Source organism: Portunus trituberculatus, chromosome 35 (assembly GCF_017591435.1).
Source record: "Portunus trituberculatus isolate SZX2019 chromosome 35, ASM1759143v1, whole genome shotgun sequence".
NCBI lineage: Eukaryota > Metazoa > Arthropoda > Malacostraca > Decapoda > Portunidae > Portunus > Portunus trituberculatus.
The window spans coordinates 4377604-4385103 of record NC_059289.1 but is presented as its reverse complement, the minus strand read 5'-3'; positions in this window follow the sequence as shown (position 1 = coordinate 4385103).

Sequence of the window (7500 nt, the reverse complement as noted above, 5' to 3'; positions counted from 1 at the left end):
ATCGTTGTGACTTGAGGAACGCTTGAGAGAACCATAAGTGAAGGTGACTAAAATTGAATGATATATATATATTTTTTTATGTAAGAGGAAGAACTACCAAGGGCAAAAAAAAAAAAAAATATTAGAAAAAAAAAGGCCCACTGGAATTGTAGTCTCCATAATTATCCTAAAATCATTATCAACATATTCTTATATTTATTGATTAATATTTTTTTTGTGTGTGTGCAGGAGAGCCATCGTCCAAGGGTAACCAAAAAGATCGAAAAAAGAATAAACGTCCAGTTTAATGCCACTTCCCAGAGTCAAATAAAATGAAATAATCAAATTCCAGAGCTTGAGTGTCTTGAAATCTCCATCTTTAAAAAGTTCAACATGGAAACCGATTCAAACACACACACACACACACACACACACACACACACACACACACACACACACACACACACACACACACAGGGAAGGAGGGAGAGTCTAAGTAAGAGAAACTGTGAACTCTCTCTCAGTCATCTCCAATTCCTGAGAGAGAGAGAGAGAGAGAGAGAGAGAGAGAGAGAGAGAGAGAGAGAGAGAGAGAGAGAGAGAGAGAGAGAGAGAGAGAGAGAGAGAGAGAGAGAGAGAGAGAGAGAGAGAGACTGGGGGACTTAATACTACTCAGGTCACAACTTCATTCTGACCTCATTTGTAAAAGCATACAGTTTTTTTCTCTCTCTCTCTCTCTCTCTCTCTCTCTCTCTCTCTCTCTCTCTCTCTCTCTCTCTCTCTCAACTGTATCGCCTTTTTTTTTCTCATACACCTTTACTTTTCCTCTCCCTTCACCAAACTCCTACACTCAATCCTTCCTCCTCTCACCAATTACTCTTGCTCACTTCTATCTAAAGTTATCTCCTATCCCTCATCCCACACACACACACACACACACACACACACACACACACACACACACACACCTTTCTGACATCTATGCAGTCTTTCTGATAACCTTTCCTTCCCTTTACGGTTCCTTGTGCAATCCCTTCCGTGTCTCTCTCTCTCTCTCTCTCTCTCTCTCTCTCTCTCTCTCTCTCTCTCTCTCTCTCTCTCTCTCTCGGGCCTCCAGCTGTGTCTTCCGCCCAGCGTTAAGAGAAGGGTTGAATTATGTATTCTTTGTCTAGTGTGTCCTTTTACTTTTTTCCCCTTCCTTGGTTTTCAATTTGTATTTTGCCGCCAGATAGAAACAGAAAGGTGTGCAACGGGACCCAGAGGTGGTGTTCTCATTAGGATCTTTTGTTCTCTCTCTCTCTCTCTCTCTCTCTCTCTCTCTCTCTCTCTCTGTCTCTCTCTCTCTCGACTGAAGTGTCTAAATGTATAATTGAGTGTGATTTCTTTTTTTTTTTTTTTTAATGAAAGTGTGGCTGGCTGGCTGGTTGGCTGGCTGACCGACTAACTGAGTGACTGACTGACAGACTGACTGAATAAGTGGCGTGACTGATTGACAAGGAGTGACTGTTTGAGGTAGCAATAAAGAAAAACCGATTACATAATTCTCGAGCGCACTCTTGCACACGCACACACACACGCACGCACACATACACACACACACACACACACACACACACACACACACACACACACACACACACACACATCACTAATCGGTCCTCCCACGCAGCAAAAGATAAATTGCTTAAAGAGAGATAGAGAGAACACACACACACACACACACACACACACACACACACACACACACACACACACACACACACACACACACAGCAGTCGTAACCTTAACTCCTTAGCGCACTCATCACCCTTCAACATCACTTTTTTTCCCTCCGTCACCGTGTCACCATCCCTCCTTCCTCGCCGTCACCGTCACCGTCACCGCGTCACTTATTGTTGAATAGCCAAACCTTTGTACTTTCACCATCCCAGGCAGCAGAGAACAGGATCATCTGTGACGGGCGTGACGGACGGGCGGGAGTTACGTCACAATACGTCAGAAACCCACACGCTGCTGAACAAACAACCAGAGAGAGAGAGAGAGAGAGAGAGAGAGAGAGAGAGAGAGAGAGAGAGAGAGAGTGAGTTCTTTCGATTGATTACATAATTCGTGTTTGTTTTCTTTCTTTGATTTTTAAGGCAAGCGACTCGGAAGGTTTTACTCTCTCTCTCTCTCTCTCTCTCTCCAAAACCATCCAATAACGCTTTTTGGGTTCATATTTTATCATTTTTTCAGTGCAAACAATACGGAAATTAGGACAAAATATCTGAAATACCTGCATATATAAAGTGTGTTAATTGAAATAAAGCGCACACGAGGAAATCAAACAATAGGTGAACGAAATGTAAATATGGACCTACTGGGCAATTCAGCGCGAACTATTTGTTATGATTAGCGCAAAGTAATAGACCAAACAGGTAAAATGGGAATGAAAACAAAGGAAGAGACAAGAAAAAAAAAAGAAAGCGGACAGATTCGTTGAGTAAATAAATTGATAATGAAAAAAAAAAAAAGAATCATAATAGCTAAAAATGAAATCAATGCGTCGAATTGGAAACTAATTCATTAAAACAGGTGAATATTTACAACAGAACTGGATTTCATTAACAGACGAAAAATAAAATGAAAAGAAATGAAAATATATCCCACACTATACTCTTCATTTTCCCCCTTTTTTTTTTACTTACACATTAGAATTTTCACTCACTCTCAGAAAAAAAAAGATAAAATAGACGTATCGATAATGACAACAAAATAAATCACGGAAAATCGGAAGCTACTGCCTTGTCTTTTTCCATTGAGTGGCATTTAGCATTGTGTAACCTCATTATCTCATGATTAGCAGAGGGAGAGGGAAGAGAGGGAAAACAGAGGGTGAGAGACATAGAGAGAGAGGGAGAGAGACGGGGGGGAGTTGGCGTAGTGAAAAGTAGAAAGAAGAAAAAGAGAGAAATACTGATTCAGAGTGAGAGAAAATTGTGGTAGAGAAAAGAAAGGAACTAAAGAGGAGAAAAAACTGGAGGAGAAGAGAGAAAAGGTGAGAGAAGTCTGTAATAGAGACAATAAGAGGGAGAGAGGAGAAAGAAGATATAGAGAGGAGAAAAGAGATGTAAATTGAAGCGAAGGAAAAGAAAAGAAAGTAGAAGTGGATACATGAGTTTAGGAATTAAAAGAAAAAAACGGAAATGAAATGATATATATAAAAAAAAAAGGAAAGACAATAGGAAGAAGGGAAAGATGAAGAAGTGAGAATATTTAGAGTTAAGGAAACGGGAAAAAGGAAAGTGAAAAACAGAAGGAAAAAAAAAAAAGAAGGAATATTTACACAAAGTTAAGCGTCGTTTGTCATCTGTTACTTGTTTGTTATTTCCTGTTAACTATTGTGTGTATGTTTGTTGATTCACCAATTAAGTTTACGTTCATATAAATGCTTCCTCTCTTTTTTTTCCTTTGTAATTGACACTTTTTTTTATAGATAAGCATCATGAGCGTAACCTTTTCATTTGTTTGAGTAATTATCGTTTTTACTGCAGCGGGTATAGACTAATTGTGTGTGTGTGTGTGTGTGTGTGTGTGTGTGTGTGTGTGTGTGTGTGTGTGTGTGTGTGTGTGTGTGTGTGTGTGTGTGTGTGTGTGTGTGTGTGTGTGTGGAGAGGGAAGCGGGGAGCTCTGTTATTTCTTTTATATATCTGCCAAAGTTAATAAAATCAGTTCTCTCTCTCTCTCTCTCTCTCTCTCTCTCTCTCTCTCTCTCATCATCATCATCATCATCATCATCATCATCATCATCTTACTTAATCTATTCCAATGAGGTTTTAAACAATCATATAGTCTTCAGTTGAGGGAACCACGTGTTTCTTTTGTTAACTTCCCACTTTTTCTTAATAACTAATCCCTTTACTATAATCCAATTCCTACTCTCCTACTTTCCTGTTCTCATTACTTTAGATCGTGTACATAATTAAATATTTGTAGCTTATCTTAATTAACTTTGTATCTTAGACATTTTTCTCTCTCGGTTCTCTTATTTATTTTTTATTAGGGACAAATAGCATTACGAACAGGTATCTCTTATTTTTTTCTCAGTCGAGCTTAAATATTTTTCTTTGGTCTTTCTTTGTATTTCCTTGTGTTTATTGGACATGCAGCTGCACATCAACACACATACTAGCAGCTGAGTGAAGTGCATTGGTGTTCGAGCATATCAAGAGGCAGTATTGAATTTCGAATGTCTGAGTGTCTGATGGGTCTCTTGTTGCCACCACCACCGCCACCACCACCACCACCACCGCCACCATCACTCTTCGTTGACTCGAGTCCGGAAGTGGTGTCTTCAAAAGTCTATTTTTCTCAAACCACTTCAAGTATTATCTCAACTTTTTTTGGCAGCCGTTGTGAGATTCAATGGAGTTTTCAAGGTTATTTTCAGAGGTTAATATCAATTCTGCTTCATCACTTGGCTTTTTCTTTCATCACCACATCATTCACAGGTTGTACTGGAACCGGAGTAACCGTTTCAAAATACAAGGCAAGATTCTATTTCAGGTAACCCTCAAAGTCGCAGGGTCGTGTTGCTTAGCGCTATGTTCTCTCACCAGGATTTTTTTCAAAGGACACAGAAATTAATAGTAAAGTTTCCATGGACGTTCTCTACTAATAATACAGATCCCTGGTCCAAATAACACTAGAATTATAAACTCTTGAAGATGTCATTAACTTTTCTAGAGTTTATTAGATGTATAAGAAGAAGAAAATTATAGAAAGAATGTGTAAGCCTTTCAAGATGCCATTAACTTTTCTGGAGCTAATTAAATGTATAAGAGGGAGAAACGTGTAGAAAGAATGTGTTTTTAGTGGCACAGTAATTAGTAGTTAGATTCCTGTAGGTGTGTGTTTTTCCATCAACGAGGCGACTTGTCAAAATGTCACTAGAATCGTTAATCTTCAGAAGTGTCACTAACTTTCCCTGGAGCCTGTCATATGTATGGAAGGTAGAGACGAGTTGAAAGTTATGTGTTTTTGATCTCCACATAAACTTTTGATTAGATTAATTAGGTATTTTTACTCTTCACCAACGAGACAGAAGGTCAAAGCGTCAATTGAATCGTAAATCCTTAAAAGTGTCAGTGACTTTTTCTAAACCTTATCAAATGTTTATGAGGGAGAAACGTCAAGATATAAAGCACCCAGAACTTCAAGAACATGTCCTTTTCTTTTTTCTTTCATGTACGTACTTTAAAGTGTTCTTGGTCTAAAAAAAAAAAACATTCTCGTCCACCATTTTCTTTATCCAATTTTTTTTACTCGTTACTGATATTTTTATTATTTTTTCCTTTTAATTTTTCGTGACCACCTCTTGATTAATACGTTTCTTTCATGTTGCCTTATTTTCTTTTAATTTTGTCTTGCTTGTTTCCTATTTTTCCTGGCTTTTGTTCTTATATTATGTATACTGTGTTTGTCTTTCTTCTGACTGCTTTTGTTTGCATGTGGAAGAACGTTTGTGTGTGTGTGTGTGTGTGTGTGTGTGTGTGTGTGTGTGTGTGTGTGTGTGTGTGTGTGTGTGTGTGTGTGTGTGTTCAGTGGGCTGGTTGTGTTGTTGTGAAATCATTGAATAAAAGGTGAACGAGGATGCTGAGCGGTTACATTTCTCTCTCTCTCTCTCTCTCTCTCTCTCTCTCTCTCTCTCTCTCTCTCTTGTACATCCGTCTCTCATGTGTGTGTGTGTGTGTGTGTGTGTGTGTGTGTGTGTGTGTGTGTGTGTGTGTGTGTGTGTGTGTGTGTGTGTGTGTGTGTGTTTGCGACGAGTATATATGCAGTTATGTTTGCTTGTTTGTATTTGTTTTGTTCTGTTCTATTTCTTTGTGTGTATGTGTGTGTGTGTGTGTGTGTGTGTGTGTGTGTGTGTGTGTGTGTGTGTGTGTGTGTGTGTGTGTGTGTGTGTGTGTGTGTTTTAATGTATGGAATAATATATATTGAGCCTTTTTCCGATGCGTTTCTTTCCTTTTGTGTGTGCACTTTTTACGAGGAGGAGGAGGAGGAGGAGGAGGAGGAGGAGGAGGAGGAGGAGGAGGAGGAGGAGGAGGAGGAGGAGGAGGAGGAGGAGGAGGAGGAAGTAGAGAAGTGGCCGGATTAAAGAAAGAGCGGAATGGAGTTGGGAGAGGTTTGGAAAGAGAAGAAATAGAAAGCCAGTGAAAGATAGAACATGGAGGAGGAGGAGGAGGAGGAGGAGGAGGAGGAGGAGGAGGAGGAGGAGGAGGAGGAGGAGGAGGAGAGAGAGAGAGAGAGAGAGAGAGAGAGAGAGAGAGAGAGAGAGAGAGAGAGAGAGAGAGAGAGAGAGAGAGAGAGAGAGAGAGAGAGAGAGAGAGAGAGAGAAGGAAGGAAAATACAGCGGTTTCTGGTAGATCAAGGTAGGGAAGAGAAGAGGAAGAAATAAGGAAGAGAGAAAAAGAGAAGGAAGCAAGAAAAATATGATAAGGAAAAGGAGAGGAAGTAGAGAGGGAAAAAAATGAGGTAATGGAAGGAAGGAGAAAAGAACGACGATGCGGGAAGAGAGAACATGTGGATGATTTGAGAGTATAGAGATAGATGGGGCGAGGGAAGGGGGGTTGAAACATGAAGGGAGGGGGAAGGGAAAGGGAAGGGGAAGAGAAGGGGAAAGAAAATAATGGGGTTGTAGACGTTTAGGGAGGAATGTTTCGAGGGAGACAAGGGTGGGGAAGGGAAAATGGGAGATATTTGGAGATGGGGGGTGAGGTACTGGGGAGAGAATGGAGATGGGGGTAAGGAGGGGGAAGGAGGGGTTGTGGAGGAGGGGATGTCAGCTTCATACCGATAGTGTGAACTCGCCCCAACTAAAGGAGAACTCTCCCTCTTAGGCTCTCTCTCTCTCTCTCTCTCTCTCTCTCTCTCTCTCTCTCTCTCTCTCTCCGGCCATTCCAGCTGCTTTCTTTCTCACTTGGGACCATTACAATTAGAGAGAGAGAGAGAGAGAGAGAGAGAGAGAGAGAGAGAGAGAGAGAGAGAGAATCCATGGAAGTATTCCCCAGAAAGTATTTCATTTTGTGTACTGTTGTATTAATCATTCCTTCTCCTCTTCATCTTCCTTCTCCATCTCTTCATTCTCTTCATCTCCTCTCTCTCTCTCTCTCTCTCTCTCTCTCTCTCTCTCTCTCTGGTGTTTCCTTCACTGCATCGATGAGTGTGGGAGCGACATGCGTGGACATAATGAGGTGCCATTCTTTATGCTAAGCTGCAGTAATAAGGTATGGGTATAGGACAGAAAAAGAAGGAATGGCAGCAATGTGAACGCTTAATAAGGTATGGTGCAGGTAAAGAGGGGAAGGAGAGAGTGGAGAGGGTAATACGGTACAGGTGGAGAGGTGAACGTAAGAAAAGACAACACAAACATGATGAATTTGACTGCGTAACATTCTAAAACATAGGGAGAGAAACAATAAGGAGTTGTTTGAGTGCAGATAAAGATGAAGGGAAAGGGAAAAAGAGAATACAGTATTCAT